The sequence below is a fragment of the Narcine bancroftii genome, chromosome 7 (genome assembly GCF_036971445.1).
Source record: "Narcine bancroftii isolate sNarBan1 chromosome 7, sNarBan1.hap1, whole genome shotgun sequence".
Lineage (NCBI taxonomy): Eukaryota > Metazoa > Chordata > Chondrichthyes > Torpediniformes > Narcinidae > Narcine > Narcine bancroftii.
Window position 1 is genome coordinate 83145201 of NC_091475.1, and position 19241 is coordinate 83164441.

At 39.3% G+C, this 19241-nt stretch overlaps 1 long non-coding RNA gene across 1 annotated transcript in view; it reads left to right on the plus strand.

The window, feature by feature from the left end:
• LOC138739085 (uncharacterized) overlaps positions 1 to 19039 on the plus strand; it is a 28055-nt gene extending 9016 nt beyond the window's left edge. The window contains exon 2 of the long non-coding RNA XR_011341989.1: positions 18880 to 19039. This is a non-coding gene — a long non-coding RNA (uncharacterized lncRNA). The remainder of the gene's footprint in view (positions 1 to 18879) is intronic.
• Positions 19040 to 19241: the final 202 nt, after the last annotated feature.

Genomic DNA, 19241 nt, shown 5'->3' on the forward strand with positions numbered 1-19241 from the left:
GAGTAGTTCACGGACAAGTTTCTCTTGTGTCTTGGTGTGAGCTTGCAGGCGCCTCAGATTGAAGAGACTGCCATCCGTGCGGTACCGGATGTAAACAGCGTCTTCATTGTTGGGGTCTTTCATGGCTTGGTTCAGCATCATGCTGAAGAAGATTGAAAAGAGGGTTGGCGCGAGAACACAGCCTTGCTTCACGCCATTGTTAATGGAGAAGGGTTCAGAGAGCTCATTGCTGTATCTGACCCGACCTTGTTGGTTTTCGTGCAGTTGGATAATCATATTGAGGAACTTTGGGGGACATCGTTGTAGCACAACTGCTTTTTCTGCTCCAGATGAAGAAAGCCATTAGCTGCTTTTCTCCGATTCTCAAAAGTAGCTGCAATGCTAAATCCTTAGAAGAGATGGTTAAAATGTATTATTCAGCTTTTGCCAACAGCACAGGCCTAAATAAAACTATTTCAAGCAGCAACCATTTCTGGGGCGATTTGAAATTCACACTATTTTTTCCAGATGAAACTAAAAGTCAGCTCAAAATTCTTTATTCTCTGTTCACGAGTAAACCATCGCTGAAGTGGTTTTAGATCCAACATTCGCCCAATTAGTCACCTCAAGAACCCATAAAACCAAAATGAAAGTAAGTCATCCTTAAGGCCTGTCGTAGAAAGAGATAAAGATTTTAGTAAAGTATCAAGGTTGTACATCCAAGACTAGTGGCTTGAAACTATGTGCTAACTTGGAACAATTAGTTGACATGTTGAAAGGCCAACAAGAAAATAAGAATTCTCAAAGGTCACCTGCAATGGGTCAATTTAAATTGTCTCAGAACTAGATCAGGCTTAGTCACACATTTTTTTTTACAGCACTGAAACAGGCCCTTTGGCTGATGTTGTCTATGCTAACCATAGAACGCAACAGAGTAACAGGCCACTTCGGCCCTTCTAGTCTGTGCCGAACTACTTGCACCCAGTCCATGGCCCTCCTGACCTCTCCCATTCATGTCCCTGTCTAAATTCTTTTTAAATGTTAAAATGGAGCCTGCATTCACCACTTCAGCTGGCAGCTTATTCCACACTCCCACCACTCTCTGAATGAAGAAGCCCCCTCTAAACTTTTCCCCTTTCACCCTTAACCCATGTCCTCTGGTTTGTATCTCACCTACCTTCAGTGGACATTTACTCTGTCTATCCCCCTCATAATTTTAAATACCTCTATCAATTCTCCCTTCATTCTTCTATACTACAGGGTATAAAGTCCTAACCAGTTTTCCCTGTAATCCAGTTCCTGAAGTCCAGGCAACATCCTAATAAATCTTCTCTGCACTCTTTATCTTATTGATATCTTTCCTGTAGTTAGGTGACCAAAACTGGACACTATACTCCAAATTTGGCCTCATCAATGTCTTATACAATTTTACCCAACTCCTATACTCAATACTTTGATTTATGAAGGTCAATAAGCCAAAAGGTCTTTTCGCAATCCTATCCACCTATGTCGCCAATTTCAGGGAATTATGTATCTCTATATCCAGATCCTTGTATTTTATCACACTCCTCAGTGCCTTATCATTTACCATGAATGTCCTTTCTTGGTTTATCTTTCCAAACTGCAAAACCTCATACTTATCTGCATTAAATTCTATCTGCCATTTTCCAGCCCATTTTTTCAACTGGTCCAGATCCCTCTGCAAGCTTTGAAAACCTTCCTGGTTGCCCACAATGCCTCCAATCTAACCAAGTTGTTTATCCCAGCCTGTTTTGTTTTCCTGCATTTGGCCCATATCCCTCTTAACATTTTTATCCATTAGCCGGTCTAAATATATTTTGAACATTACAATTGTATCCTCGTCTACCAATTCCTTTGGCATCTCATTCCATGTACTCACTGCCCACTTATGTGGCTTTAAATTTTTCCCCTCTTACTTTTAATCTATGACCACCACCTTTAGATTCTCCGACCTTGCCAAAAAGACAATGACTATTTACATTATCTAAGGCTCCTACGTAGCCCCCTGCACTCCAGGAAGAACAAGAGTCATGATCACCATGAATATGTGTCATAAAATTGGTTATTTTGTTGCAATGGTATTGCAAAATTACTATAAATTACTATTCTGTAAATACAAGTTTAAAAAAAACAAATTAGTGAGGTAATCTGATGGTGGAGGAGAAGAAGTTGTTTTTGTAATGTTGAGCATGTATCTTCTGGCTCCTATTACCTCCTTCCTGATGGCAGCAGTGATAAAAGTACATGGCCTGGGTAGTGAGGGTCCCTGATGATAAATATTGCGTTCTTGGAATACTGCCTCTTAACGATGTCCTTGATGGAGTGAAGACTAAAGCCCATTATGGTGCTGGCCAAGTTTACAAACCTCTGTCACCTGTTCCTGTCCATACCAGACAGACCTGGTCAGATCACTCTCTACAGTACACTTGTAGAAATTGGCAAGAGTCTTTAGTGACGAGCCAAATCTCCTGAAAAGTCTCAGCCTATCCAGTTTCTCCTTATAATTCAAGCATACCAGTCCTGGTCACATTCTGGTGAATCTTTTCTGCACCCTTTACAGTTTCTGACATCCTTCAATAGCTGGTGACCAGAACTGCACAATCAAGAATGATGACATGCAGATTTGATCTAAACTCATTAGTAAAAGTAGAAACACAAGGAAAACATTCTTATCTACCAATCAAAGTGTTTATTCTTCATTCCCACGCTGTACCTCCAACTACCCAATCAATTTTTAGCCCAGCAGAAATCTCTAAAGTTTTATTAATAATCCTTTGTGATGAATCTTACATAGTGCTTGTTAGTGGTATATCCAGATTTCACTGTAACATGAAGTGAAACCTTTAGTACTCGCCTTTATCAAAAATGTCGTCAACAACTTTTGGCAATCATATAAGCCCAGAAAACTTTGAATATACATGAAAGACGACATCTGAAGTATTAAATCAATCCATCAATAAATTAAAAACCCAGCAAATTCTTTCATCAACTTCCCAAAGTTTTCCATAAATGTTAAGGAATTGTGAAATCTTCTTTCAAAGGTTAAAGGTGACAATTGCAATGTATTATCATGAAATAAACATGAAATAGGTTTTGGTTATTTTGAAAATCAGTCTCCTACTAAGCTGAGATGTATTGTCCCTACCAGCTTTAAAGCTTTTGTTCGAGAGAATTCCAAAGGACTTCATCCATTACATGTCTGAAATCAGTCTCCCGATCTAAATGTGTGAATTGTTTGTCATGTGGAGAAACAAAAAAGTTGTGTTGTAAATATTCCAAGCATTTCATTGCTCAGTCTGGAGACATTCAAAGCACCCTTGACCCCATTTATTAATCATTCCCAGGCAATCTTTACTGTTTCACCATGAAACCCTAGAAACTGCTGTTACCATTCAGCAACTGATGCAAGTGATTTATGAAATGGCAAGACCATGATATCACGAGAACAGCTTGAGAAAATTTGTCTCTTCAAGTGTGATACGATGAGATTTCATTGTAACAGATGGTGGTGAATGAACTTCCAAATCTCTGAGATCAAACCTGAAACCCACTTACTCACCATGATTGATTAAAGTTGATGAAAGACAGGTAGTCTAAACATGCCTAAAATATGTTCACAAATGAAATGGAAACTAGTTGGATGCTCCTTTGAGACTTTGACCTTAAAAGTTTAAAAGTCATAACTACTTGGTCACATTAATTATTTTCTGCACATGTTTTTTATTTGTATGTTCCTTCTGTCATCATTAAATGGAGCAAAGAGCATAGTTAAAATTAGTAAAGTTAATTTCTGCATCCCGTCCATCGATGAGTTATGCCAGCACATTTGTGACAGGAATTGCACAGCAGAAATGAAAAGTCCTTCAAATTTCCAAATGCTTTAAGAACAATAAAATTAAATATCAATACATATGGCCTTAAGGTTTTCTGGCTATTTCCCTGCAAAAATATTGTGCCCTCTTGAATATCTTGTAAGATCTTTTATTTTTGTTTTACACACTTAGTAGGGTGGCATAGTTGGTGTAGCATCTTTACAGCGCCAGAGATTGGGACCGTGGTTCGAAACCCACGCTTTCTGAAGGGAGATTTTTTAAATTATTTTTTTTATTTTTTTTTCCAAATATACATAACAGAATCTTCAATACACAATATATTAATTTTTTCTTACAAACAACAACAAACCAAAACAAAACCTTCCCTCCCTCCACCTTCTATACATACAGATCCACACACCATCAGAGCTTACATATCTTTTAAGTATATATAGAATACAGTTGGGGAAATCACTTTTGGGTATGTATAATATTAGCACTTGTGACGCAATTAATCCTTCCTACTAAAGTAATTGGTAAAGCTCTCCATTTCTTCAGGTCTTTTTCTATCTTCCCCAAAAGAGGAATCTAGTTTATACATATTCTGTAGATTATTGTCAGTTGCTTTTCCAAGATATTTTATTCGATCTGTCTTCCATTTAAATTTATTCATTTTTGTTGCCTTTTGCCTTCTAAATGTGTCAATGGCATTATCTCACTTTTGACCATATTTATTTTATAGCCAGATATTCTTCCATATTTTTCTAATGTACCTTTTAATTTTTCAAAATACTTAACTGGGTCTGATAGGTACAATAGCACATCATCGGCAATAGACTAATTTTGTGTTCTTCTTGTCTAACTTTGAAGCCCTTTATATCTGGAACCCCTCTTATTCTCTCTGCTAGCGGTTCAATCACTAGTATAAAATGTGCTGGGGATAGAGGACATCCCTATCTACTCAATCTACTCAATCTACTCAAGGGAAACGCCACTGACATCTCGGTATTGTTTATAATCTTAGCTTGTGGTTTATGATATTGTTTTTAATCCAGTTTATAAATGTTGTGCCTATGCCAATTTTTTCCAGTGTTTTAAATAGAAAGGACCATTCCAAATGATTGAATGCTTTTTCTGTGTCCAGGGAGTCTGTAATACTTGCATTCCATTTGAATTTTGCATGTATTATATTAAGTGATCTTCCTAGACTATTTGAGGAATGACTTCCTTTAACAAATCCTACCTGGTCTGTATGTAACAGTTTTGGTAGGTATTGTCCTAATCTATTAGCCAGTGCTTTCACTAGTATCTTATAATAAAATTGGTCTATATGATGAAGTTTTTAAATGGATCCTATTTTTTTGGTAGTACTATAATAATAGCATTTTAGAATGATCCCAAGAGGGTCTGTGTCTCCACTGCTTGATCCAGGACACCCATTAATAGAGGCATTAGTAATTCTTTGAATTATCTGTAAAGCTTGGGAGGGAATCCTTTCTCCCCCAGTGATTTATTAGCCTGTAGGGTACCCAGGGCTTTTTCAATTTCTTCTCTTGTAAAGGGAGTGTCTAGTTCTATCTTTTCTCTCTCTTAGTTTTGGAAATTCAGCATTCGACAGAAATTGTTCCATTTCATTCTCGTCTCCTAATAATTTTGATTTGTATAATTTCATGTAATATGGTCTAAAGATATCATTAATTTCCTTTTGTTTACATGTTAGAGTATATGTCTCTGTTTTTATAGCGTTTATTATTGACGACTCCTCTGTTTTAACTTGCTAAGATGAGACTTTATGTGTCTGTTTGCCTAACATTGTAGCGGTAGCTAAACGGAGTCAGGAAGAATCAGACCAGTAGCCAGTGTGCTCATTTGCACTCCGATTGTTTATTGAAACTTCCCACGTTGCGCCTTTAAGGTCACGGGTAAGTCCCGCCCTTACAGCAGAAATGTCGTCATGACCTTTACGCCATGTGCACGTGGACCCAACCTGGCTGGTGGAAAAGGTTTCCCTGATGGCACCATCTTGACGCAGCTGCTCCGCTGCCACGACCGTAACATGCGGAGCCAGTTTGCCTGCCAGCAGTGATGTGCGCTGCCACAACATAATATTTTTGTCTAGTTTTTAATATAGCTTTTTCTATTTTATATGTTTGTAATGTATTGCATCTTAGCTTTTTATTCTACAGTAGTCTGTATTCTTCTTGTACTCCTGTTATTTCTTTTTTTTTGCTAATTCTGTAATATCTTTCTCCAAACTGTTTACTTCTGCCATACATTCTCTTAAAGATGTGTTTGTACAAGATATAATTTGTCCCCTCAAATATACTTTGAACATGTCCCATATCAAAAAGTTATTATTGGTAGTCAGTTGATTTGTTTCACAAAATATTTCTACCTGTCTCTTAATAAACTTGTATAAGTCTTTTGAGCAACATGGCATTGAGACACCATCTGTATACATTTTATTGCTTTTCCATTATTGCAATAGTTAATGTTAGTGGTAAGTGGTCTGATAAAAGCTTCACTAGATATGCTGTTTTTAGCTGGGCAGACATTAAAAATAAATCAATCCTTGTATATGAATTGTGTACCTTTAAGTAAAAAGAATAGTCTCTCTCTGTGGGATTTAATTGCCTCCATATATCAATAAGATTTAGATCTTTCCTTTATGAAATTGTGGTTTTTGCCGCTTTTGCCTTTGTTACTGTTCTTGCAGATTTATCTAATATTGGGTGCAAGCAAAAGTTAAAATTTCTTCCAACCAACATATTTTGTCTTCCCTCTGCTGTTTTTAAGAAGATATCCTTCCTAAAGGCTTCATCATAATTTGGGGTATAGAAATCATAAGTGTCTATGCTACTCCATAAATTTTACAATATGCCATTACATATCTTCTGGTCCATTCAAACAATGTGCCTTCTATTAATACTGGTGTAATTTTATTAATTAGAATCACTACTCATTTGCCTTTGAACCAAAAGAAGATGATATTATTTGTCCTACCCATCCTCTTTTCAATTTATCATGTTCCAATTTAGTAAAATGCTTTTCCTGCAGAAAGATTAAATCTACTTTTAATTTCTTTAAGTATACCAAGACCCTTTTCCTTTTCACCGTCCTGTTTAATGCATTAATATTAAGACTAATAAACTTTAATGTTTTATCTATACCATTTTTCATACTATCTTTCTGACTTTTTAAAATAATACTGCAGCATTTCCCTTTTAAGCAACATTACCCTTTTAAGGAACATACACATTTCCCCTTTAAAAAACACACACACATCACTAGTTCTGACCGCGATGTAAGCAGTAAAGCCTGGAAGCCCACGAGAAAGGCCTGTGGAATTTTCCAAAGAAGAGCCCTTCCCTTTAGCACCATTTTTTAAAAATAAAATCGCTCCTCTCCTGGCGCCATTTTCCCCTTAGATTGGAGTCCCCATCCTGCCACTTTCCTTTCTCTCCAGTGCACTCCATGTATAATAGTGATTTTTTTTTTTCTTTTAGCAGTAAAAATAAGATGGTTCACTACCACAAGGTTGAAAAAGATACATATTTTAGTTAGTCCTTTTTAAAACTGTCTTTTCAATCTTCTAATCTGACATCTTTAATCTTTTCACAGCTTTCACTTCTTCCTTATTCTTGAAAATTTTTCAACCCTCAGCATTGCTGGGTAAATCATTGAGTATGTTAAGTTTTTGGGTCGTAGTTGTCTCTTTTCCTCGTCAAATTATTTTCTTTGTTTGACCAAGGTAGGGCTAAAGTCCTGGAGAAACACTACATCTTCATTGTCCACCATTAATGGGCCATTGTTATTTTTTTTTAATATTCATATGCTGCTCCCAAGGTCGCATCTCACTCCTGGTAACTTAAAAGTCTTACCAGAACTAGACGTGGTCGTCGATCGCTGGTACTTCTGGGTCCGAAGTTCCGGTGAGCCCTTTCAATTTGCAGCTTTGCATTTAGCTTGTTTTGGCCCAGCATCTGTGGGAGCCAGTTTCAAAAAAGCTCACCGGGTCTTTCCCCTCGATTTCCTTCTCATTCCAATAATTCTTAATGATTTTGTTTGCTGAAATTTTCCATATGGTCAATCTTGTCCATCAGTCCTTTTCTGTCTGTGTTCCATGTTTTTGCATTTTCTTCCAGAGTCTTCATCTGTCTATTGTTTTGTCCAGCTCAGCATCCGCTTGCGTTATTCATTCCGTTAAGTCTTCCACACTTTCTTTAATTACCAATATGTCTCTTATCACTGATTCAGTGCTTGTAAAGCGAGTGCACAAAGTTTCCATCTTGTTCAAGATACCCCTCCAGTTCTGCTGGGTTCAGCTGGTCCCCAAGGCTTTAGTTTCCTCCCTCCATTTGAAATGCACTGGGGGTGTAGGTTAATTGGGTTTAAATTGGGCAGCACAGACTCGTGGGCCAAAATGGCCTGTTACCCTGCTGTATGTATAAATTTAAAATGGGCATAAGTTTCTAGCCAGTTTTGCCAAACATTTGTCTCAAAATAGATCTGAATAACTATTGTATCTCTCGTCCCTACAAAGCCAACATACTCTGGTCCACCAAGACCACCAAGCTCTACAAACAATTGTGTTATGCACTCCAGGGCTGCCTGTAAAAATAAATCATTATGCCCCTCATATGCAACTACTTGGCATAACTGCATTGTCCTGTAACTGGAGGATGAGAATTTATTGTCATATGCACAAATACAATGTACAAATGCACTAAAATTCTTACTTGTTGCAGCCACACAACTTTACTACAATAACTCATGAAAAGAATGTTGAATTCATTACCATAGAACACTACAGCATAGAAAACAGGCCATTCAGCCATTCTAGTCTGTGCCGACCATTATTCAGCTAATCCCAATAACCTGCTCCCATTCCATAACCCTCCAGTCCTCTCCCACCCATGTACTTATCCAATTTATTCTTAAAACTCGAGTCCGCACCCACCACATCAGATAGCAGCTCATTCCACACTCCCACCACTCTGAGTGAAGAGGTTCCCCTTAATGTTGCCCCGAAACCTTTCTCCTTCCACTCTAAAGTTATGACCTCTCATATTTCCAGAGCCTATTCATTTACTCTGTCTATATCCCTCATAATTTTGTAAACCTCTATCAAATCTCCCCTTATTCCTTCTTTGTTCCAAGGAATAAACTCCTAACCTGTTTAATCTTTCCCTGTAACTCAACTCCTGAAGACCTGGCAACATCTGAGTAAATCTTCTCTGCACCATTGCAATCTTATTGATATCCTTCCTATTGCTAGATGACCAGAACTGCACACAATATTCCAAATTTGGCCTCACCAATGTCTTAAATAACTTCAACATAATATCCCAACTCCTATATTCACTACTTTGATTTTTAAAAGCTAAGATGCCAAAACTCTGTCCACCTGCAATGGGACCTTCATGGAACAATGTACTTGTATCTCCAGGTCTCTCTGCTCCTCCACACTCTTCAGTGCCCTATCATTTACTGTGTGTATGTACATCCTTGATTTGCTCTTCCAAAATGCAACACCTCACATTTGTCTGCATTAAACTCCACCATCCATTTATTGGCCAATTCTCCCAGTTGGTCCAGATCCCTCTGCTAGCTTTGAAAATCTTCCTCAGTGTCCACTACGCCTCCTATCTCTGCGTTATCAGCAAACTCGCTGATCCAATTTACCACATTCTCATCCAGATCATTGATACAGACAACAAACAACAATGGTCCCAACACAGATCCCCAAGGCCTACCACTGGTCATAGGCCTCCAGTCTGAGACACAGCCATCCACCACCACTCGGTTTCCTCCCACACAGCCAATTTTTAATCCAGTTCACAACCACTCTCCGGATACAGAGTGTCTTAACCTTCTGAACTAACCTTTCATGTGGGACCTTGTCAAAGGCCTTACTAAAATCCATGTAGACTCAACCTTTCCTTCATCTGTCTTCTTGGTAACTTCCTCAAAAAACTCTACAAGATTAACTGCAACCTATCACATACAAAGCCATGCTGACTGTCCTTAATCTGCCCATGGCTGTCGAAATACTTATATATCCTATCTCTCAGAACTCCTTCCAATAATTTACCTACTACTGACGTCAGGCTCACTAGTTACCTAGTTTACTTCTGGAGCCTTTCTTAAACAGCACGACAACATGAGCTACTCTCCAATCCTCCAGTAAAATTCTTCTTTCACAAAATATTTAACACAGGAATTGGAACCCACAAGAACACAGCTTTGATCTGCTGCCTTCCTTCCACATCGAATATTATTCGACCCTTTAGCCCGGGCTTCAGGATGCTATTGGAAGGCAGACATTTGTCTCAAAGTTGAGTGTCTCTGGGTCACCACCCACATCCACATGAAGGCTTATTTTTCATCCCTCCCTCACTAGATTTGTTCAGAGTCTATCTTCTTTTGCCTACCATCTTAATAATTTTAAACCATTTTACTTGGTGTAACCATCTGTTTACTTTAGGGAGTAGATTTGCAATAGAAAGTCAGATCTGAGTGTGGTGATATGTAATTACACCACTAGTATATAATGTCATAGTTAAATGTAGATACTGAGATTAATAGTTACACATGTTTGTCCATTTATTTGATTCCAACGTAATGCTCAAACATTGACCCCAAATGTTAATACTGTATTTCAATAGAAGCTTTCCTCATTGTCTTGGACTTCAATATCTCTTCATTGCTGAGTACCCAGTGAGCATAGCAATGTCAGAATAACTTATAGCAAACAGGAGCCTCTTTCAGTTCGATGGCTCAAAACTATTTAAAAAAAACTTGGATGCTGACATCTAAATATACCATCAGTGCTATTTAAGTACTGTACTTTGAAGGGAAATTTGTAGATTTCCAGTTGATAGAAACAAATAAAAAATGTTCAAATATTGGAAACACTCAGCGGGTCAGGAAGCATCTATTAAAAGAGAAACAGAGTGACCATTTCAGGTTGAGGACATTTAGCCATTCCTCTCATGAGGGCAAGATCAGCAAATGGGCATGAACCCCGACATGCCTGTTGCTGATCAGCATGGCTGATGGATGCTAATTGGTGAATGTGATAGAGGGGGAGGGGCAGACCCTAGTATGTCAGAGAGTGAGAACAGCACCAAGCTCTAGAGGTGGGGAGCAAGAAGGCCAGCTCAATGATGTGCCGATGGATTTGTGGGAGGCTGCGCACAAGGTTGCTAATTAATACTGATGGGTGGAGAACCCAAGGAGTTAGATTTGCAATAAATGGTGTTAATAAGTGAGGCTGGAGAACATGGGCAGTAATTTGACTTTGAGCTCTTTGGGGGCTGGGCTGGGCATGTGGAGACATAATGCAACATTTAATGAAAGGGTTTGGATTGAGCACCAGCTGGTGTCTGAGGGACCAGCAGTGCATTAAGGGTGGGACTGGTACAGTAAATTGGAGGGAAAAGTGTGTGGTGTAATGCATTGAAAAGTTGGAGAGGTCCAAGGATGTAGGTGAGGGTTGTGCATAACTGGCATACCGCCTAGATCTAAATAGGATCACATACTCCCACAAATGCCACAACAATGGGCTCTCCAAACCACAGTGTGCTCCAACCACACCTGCAACACTCAAGAGTTTTGCAGAAGGGACGACAGATCTTGTGTGATGCCCTGTTTCAATCAGAATAGTGAGGGGACTAGAAATCTCAATTCAATTTGGTTGGCCCTACCAGCTTATCCCAAACATGATTTTACTGGTGGTTAAAATTAACATTTAATCATGTAATGGGGAGAAAACACAGACATTCAAAAACATTCAAGCTTTAACAACTGGCAAGCCCTTGGCAGAACTCGATTGGCTGATGAAACAATCCTAAGGGTGGAGTCTGCCCTTTCCCATCAGTCAGCTTCATGACAGAAAGGTGTGCCTAAGAGAGCCACTCCAGCTAAAAACAGGCTTCAAGGTTGGGCAACCATGTGTATGTAATCCACTGAATAAAAGAAAATGCTCTATAACCTCTCAGTATCAGGTGTTGAAAAATGCTAGCTCTAAACCAGTGGTTCTCAACCTTTTTCTTTCCACTTACATCCCACTTTAAGTATTCCCTATGCAATAGGTGCTCTGTGATTAGTAAGGGATTGCTTAAGGTGGGATATGAGTGGAAAGAAGAAGTTTGAAAAACACTGTTTTAATCATCCCTAATTGACTTGTTATGTGCGTGGTTTCATAACTCCAAAGGAAATGGGCCAATGATCATTTTTCTCAAGCAAAATATTTCAGTAACAATTGGGTCTCACTCACTCACATCCTGCCTTAAGCAATCCCTTACTAATCACAGAGCATTGGTGGCATAGGGATTACTTAAAGTGGTGTGTGAGTGGAAAGAAAAAGGTTGAGAACCACTGCTCTAAACAAAATTGCTTTAAGATTTTGTCTCGAGGGATGTTATAAAAATTCTTTGAAAAGTAAATTTTAAATTTCACTTCCTATCCCTGAACACCTCTTTCCATCTACATACGCACATTCTTATCAACATACTTCAGTTCATCTTTACATCTGTCCTCTAATAATAGCATCAGTCGCTCTGAAGAAATGAAAATGAAGTAGCATGCAGTGAGATAATGACTTCTTTGGATTGCCACCGTTAAGATAAGAATAATCCAATTTTAAGCATGATAAAGACATGTTAGTAGAATATGCTAAAGTACTGACCCTAAGTAAGTTTTGGCCAAGTTGTCCTGTTACAGCTGAAATTGCTCCAAAACTTCAAATTGTAAAGAGGTCAGTGCTCTACTCTTGTGAGCTTTTTTAAAATAATTTTCTGAATGAGACACAATTTTTAAATGGTAATTTTGGAGGAATTTTCCCTGTCTTGGCTAAAAATCTGCACTCTTGCTTCAGATCAAAATTGTCAGTGTGATAGTACAGATTCTATCACCAATGTGTATATGTACATATTGTAGTGTAGGATGACTGTGATTGGCTGAGAGCGTAGCCATGGCTACTGGCAGGCCTTAAAGGATTGCTCCTAGCCGGACCAGGTCATTCTGGACTGGTCGACCTACTTGTGATATGCTCCAGTCTTCTAGTTAATAAAAGCCTTGGTTTGGATCAACAAGTCTTTGGTTCTTTCGACGCGCTCCACCTACTGGCAGGTCTTAAAGGATTGCTCCTAGCCAGACCAGGTCATTCTGGACTGGTCAACCTACATGTGATATGCTCCAGTCTTCTAGTTAATAAAAGCCTTGATTTGGATTAACAAGTCTTTGGTTCTTTCGATGCGCTCCACCTATTGGCAGGTCTTAAAGGATTGCTCCTAGCCAGACCAGGTCATTCTGGACTGGTCAACCTACATGTGATATGCTCCAGTCTTCTAGTTAATAAAAGCCTTGATTTGGATTAACAAATCTTTGGTTCTTTCGATGCGCTCCACCTACTGGCAGGTCTTAAAGGATTGCTCCTAGCCAGACCAGGTCATTCTGGACTGGTCAACCTACATGTGATATATTCCAGTCTTTTAGTTAATAAAAGCTTAGGTTTGGATCAACAAGTCTTTGGTTCTTACGACGCACTCTACAGTCATGTATGTTTTATTTCCTCCTCTACAACAACTTATACTTCACTTGTATGAAGTGACAAAAAAAATTCCAACATTATTCCCATATTACATTGTTCTACCGTTTTACAGTGCTCTGGGTTAAATTGTCAGTTTGCACCAAGCTTCTTATAAAGATCATTTTGAACCAAACATTTTAAAGGAAAAATATTTTTGATGTTATCTATCTTGTTACCACTGGAAACTTATGCTAACAGTTAAAAGGTTAACTTTTCCACAATAATGACCAAATCCTGAAAGTTTGTCTATCATTCCTTCTCTGTAACTGCCTCTTACAAACTTATGGCTCTCATAGTAGACATAACAGTGACTTGTCATTGAAGTTGTCAGCACAGAACATGCAATTAAACTTGCCTAAAATAACTGCAACATGTGGTCATTGGAAGTTGGTGATCCTCCTGACCTCTAGAAGGTATCAGAGACAGAATGTCACACCTGAGGTTAGGTGCACAAAATGCATGTGTCCCATGAAGTCATGAGTTGCAAATAAAATGTAAGGAAAACAAAAGAATCTGTTTCTTTATCACAATAGGTGAAATATTTCATGGTACCAGGAGTGGATATCAACAGGCAACATGGAAAGTGTGAAGCCTCCTGTCACTGTGAATTGGACTGGAAATGTTGACCATGAATGATGGTTGTTCAAACAACGGTTCATGCTGTATCTGCAAGCCATTGGACTCTATAACAAATTGGATGCACAGGACCTCAAGCACTAGAGGTTTCCAACATGTTTATTTTTGCTGAAGTAGATGACCAAGACAAGTTCAACAAGGTTATTGAGATATTTGATGAACACTGTTCATCAAAGAAAAATGAAATGTTTGAGAGGTAGGTGTTCCACTTGTGCATGCAGCTGCAGGGAGAGAGCTTTGATACTATTTTTAAAAACTGATTTAAAACTAAAAGCAAGAACATGCAATATTGGATTGCTGGAAATTTCAATGATCTGTGATCAAATTGCATTTGTAATTATTGAGAAGAAAATGAGAGAGAGGTTGCTACGAGAAACAGAGCTTACCTTAGCTGGAGCTGTGAAGGTATGCCACACCAGGGAATTAGCTCTGCTGCAGTGAAAAAGTTTGGTGAGAGTGCAAGGGCCGGTGAAAGCGAAAGTACAGCCGTAGATAGTGTGTAGATACACTCATAAACAGAGAATGAGACTTAGGAAACAGCAAAAAGATGGAGAGACATTCATTTGTAAATGATGTGACACTCAACATGCACCAAAATAATGTCCAGCCCATGGAAAAGTCTGTAAAAGGAGCAAAGGGCAGAATCACTAGGGAAAACAATGTTTTTCCAAAGGGAAACAAAACCGAAGTAAAAGTCTGCACACTGTAGAAGAAACTGCACTCAGTGATATATATTTTTTGTGGGCATGTTGCGCAGGAAGGTTTCAAACCAACAGGAACTGAACAGCCAATCGTGAACAGAATTGAGCAGAACAAGTGGACGGTGCCATGGCATGCAAATATTCTTTTCAAGCTGGACACAGGGGCAAAAGCCAATTTGATCTGGGCACACGACATCAGGGCAATGAAGATAAAGACACACATCCATCCAAATTCTGTTCATCTCAAGGCCTACAATTGACACAAAAGGTACATGTAACTCAAGGTGAAAGTTAAAGGGAAAGAGCAGCAGTTCATGTTTGCAGTAGTCCCAGATGGACATGACTCACTGCTTGGTGACAAAACATGTAAAAACTTAAGCCTAGTCAAGAGGGTGTACCACATTAACAACACCAATGCACAGAACAGCGTAGAGGAAATACTAGATCAATTTCCAGACATCTTCAAGGGGTTTGGAGTTCTACCATTCACTTACAAGATGCAGTTAACAGGGGATGCACAGCCAGTAGTGCATGCTCCAATTCTGATTCTAGTGTCACTAAAATAAAAGCTCAAGCAGGAATTCAATTGAATGACATCACAAGGGGTCATAAAGAAAGTGGAGGAGCCCACAGAATGGGTGAATTCAATGGTGTGTGTCAAATAGAAGAACGATGACCTACGCGTGTACATGGACCCAAATGACTTGAATGCCAATATAAAGAGAGAAGATTATCAGATTCCAACCAGGGGTGAAATTACAAGTGAGATGGCCGATGCAAAGTTTTTCACTAAATTGGATGCACCCCATGGCTTCTGGCAAATAACACTTCATGATGATAACACAGAATAATGTACATTTAATACACCATTTGGCTGATACTCGTGTTTAAGGATGCCTTTTCGAATTTCCTCAACTCCTGAATTGTTCCATAGGACAACAGAGCACATCATAGAAGGTATAAATGGGGTACATGAGTACATAGGTGACATGATCCTATGGGAATCCACATTGGAGCAACACAACAACAGGCTCATCCAAGTGCTATACTGCATCCAGAAGTATGGAGTAAAGCTTAACAGAGAAAATTGTCAGTTTGGTGTGAGGGAAATCACCCTTCTGGGAGATAAACTGTCAGAGGCAGGTCTGGAGCCAGACAAGAGCAAGGTGAAAGCAATTCTAGAGATGCCCAGACCCACCAACAAAAAAAGGTGTATTGAGAGTCCTGGGAACAATCAATTTCATTGGTAAATTCATACCAAACCGGTCTTCCAAAACAATGTACGTAAGGAAGTTGTTACAGAATAAATGTGAATGCAGGTGAACAGACAACCACAAGGAAGAGTGGGGATGACTGAAGACCATTCTAACTACAGAACTGATGGTTTTGAAATTCTTTGGTCCATCCAGAAGGATGAAAATATCTGCGGACGCTTCAAAAGATGGAATAGGTGCCGTACTGCCTCATGCTGTGGGGGAAGATTGGAGACAAGTTAAATTTGCATCAAGGATGATGACCACATCTGAAAGTCAATATGCAATAGATAGAGATTTGAGAAGTTCTACAGGTATATGTATGATCTACTGATATTCATGGCAGAGACAGATCACAAGTCATTAATAGCGATAATCAAGTAAAACCTCAGTGAGATGTCACATGAATCCAAAGACTGACGATGAAGCTGCAATGTTATGACTTTGGATTGGTGTACCCACCTGGGAAACTTATTGTGCTGGCTGATGCGACAATACAGAGTGAAGCACACAATGAGAGTTCCACCGAGACAGATGCGAATCTCCATGTGAATCTGATCACTGAATCTCTTAAATCCAAGTAGATCACAGCTGAAACAGAAAAGGACACAGTTCAACAGAAGGTCATCAAGAATCTGAATGAAAGGAGGCCCAGAGGTGAATGTCAACATCAGTGGGCTTCTACTCAGAGCAGAATTATCATTCCTCAATCACTGAGACAAAAGATGCTGAAAAGGCTGCATGAGGGGCACCTTAGGCTAGAAAATTCGCAAGAGGATGGCCAGAACTGCTCTTTATTGGCCAAGATAAATACTGACATTGACAAGATGGTCTCGAGCTGTGAGACATGTCTGAAACATCACACTAAGCAGCCAAAGGAATGCATGACCATAACTAACTTACAAGAAGAGCCATGGCAGAAAGTTGGGATGATCTGTTCCATATGGGTGGAAAGGATTACCTGATGGTTATTGACTATTTATCGAACTATCCTGAGATGGCACTGCTTCCCAACATGTCTGCTGCCTGCATGATCAGATACATGGAGTCGATCTTTGCAAGACATTGAATTCCTCAAATTGTCTACAGTGATAATGGACCATGCTACAGCTGTAGAGAATTCCAGAACTTTGCTGAAGAGTATGATTTGACATGTGACTCCAAGTCCTCTGTATCCACAGTCAAACATCAAAGCAGGGAAAGGATTTCACATAATTTAACAGTTGCTCAAGAAAGCACTAGACTGTGGCTCAGATCCTTAACTAGCTCTGATGAGGTACAGAGCTTCACCACTTGAACAAGGCGTGTCACCCGCTGAGCTTCTGATGGGTCAAAGACTACACACCACACTTCCCTACTCTGCAGACCCAAACAAGAGATGTCAAAGATGTCAAACAGAAACAAAAGCATCTGCAAAGTAGGCAAAAAGCAAACTATGACAAGTCAGCAAGAAGCTTCAGGCCACTGGCAACACATGCCACAATGAGACACAGATTCTAACACCTGGGACAAGACCATTGTTCAGGAGGAAGTAAATCCAAGATCCTACAGTGACGGAATAGAATGCGGTCAAATACTAAGGAGGGATCGAAAGAGTCTGCTGAAAATGCAAGTGACATTGCAGGAACAGACAAATGCAGAAGATCCAGCCTGCATAGCAACAGAGGAAACATCGCCAGGGCTAGACAGTAGTGGATCAGTAGAGCTGACACATGTACCTGTGTTGAGAATATCTACACACATAATACTCGATACAGGCTGGTGCAGTATAATTTTCTACACCAGTTGTCCTATATGCCACTGAAACTGAACAAGGCTAAGCCAGGAATTTCAGATTAATGTTTTAGGTGCGGTATAGATACAGGAACCTTTGTGCACTCAACCTGGTGAGACCCTTTGGATAGAGCTTGGCCAAGTCCTAGAAAAAAAATCATAGGTAAAGAATTCCCACAGGACCCAGAGTTGTTCTGGTTGTGAAACATCATGAACATAAGGCTTACGATGAAGCTGTCCAAATTTCAAATCCAATTTGTGTTGACTGCTTTGGCGGTGGCCAGGAAATGCACAGCAGTTGGTTGGAAGCCAAACCCTCATCTAGGCATTGTGTGCTGGAATGCGGAAATGCAGAGCTGTGTTCCCTGGAGAAAATTACCTACAACTTAAGGGGGAAACACGACACCTTCCTTAAAATTTGGCAACTGTACATGCGTTATATGGGGGAAAATATATAGTTGCTCCGTCTGATCCAGTCTATCTTCTCCTTTGGTGGTGGGGGGGTGGGGGTGGAAGGGGTGGAGAATCAATCCGTCTTAATTAGGCTGAGTCACAAAAATTTAAAGACCTGGAGGCCAGTGGTGGGGCCCCGATGAATCTTGTGATTACTGTTCTCTCATAGAGTTTGTTTTTACTTTTCATAAGAATTTTTTATTGTGTAATTGTTTTGTTTTAATTTTCGGTCCTGATGTCCCTAATATGTCTGGAAGGTAAAGGGGCCCTGTAAAATGCTACAGGAATAGAGGATCAGGGCTAACTTTTTATTGCTGTTTTTCTTTTAGGGTAATTGTCTATTTAAGTTTGTCTCTGGATATATTAGTTGGGATAAGAGAGGGAGGATGAGAGGGGGAAGAATTGGACTCAATGGTGAAGCTTGTATATAATTGGAAAGTGTAGTGTGTTTTTATTATCGTGGGTTATTGACGCAGATTGAGTTTCAAAAAGTTATAAATAAAATATTCAAAAAAGGTCAACGTGCATTATCAAAGTACTTGACAGGCTGAATCTCCTAAAAGAAAAAGAACTGCACACTTAAAGTTTGTGCTGTTGATGTTTGTGTTTAACTTTACATGGTCATACAGTACTAATTTCAATTTCAATTTTGCTAGATTGAACCTCTTAAGGATATGGTGATTGGGAGTTGGTGATCCTCCTGACCGCTAGAGGACGTCAGAGGTAGAGTGTCCCACCTCGGGTTAGATGCACAAAATGGATGTGTCCCATGAGGTCATACGTTGATAATAAAGAAACTAGGGTTCTTTTACATTACTTATATTTTAATCAAAATAGAAGAAACATAACATACAAGTGCTCCAATGGATACAAATGTTAATATTTTGCAATTGCTTAAAATACCACCAAACTCTCTGAAACAAAATACAATTGTTGTGACTTCCAATTTCAAGTTGAACTAAAATGGAATTGAACTTGGCAGAATAATGGTTAACTGCCTCTTTTATGGAGGCTGTGA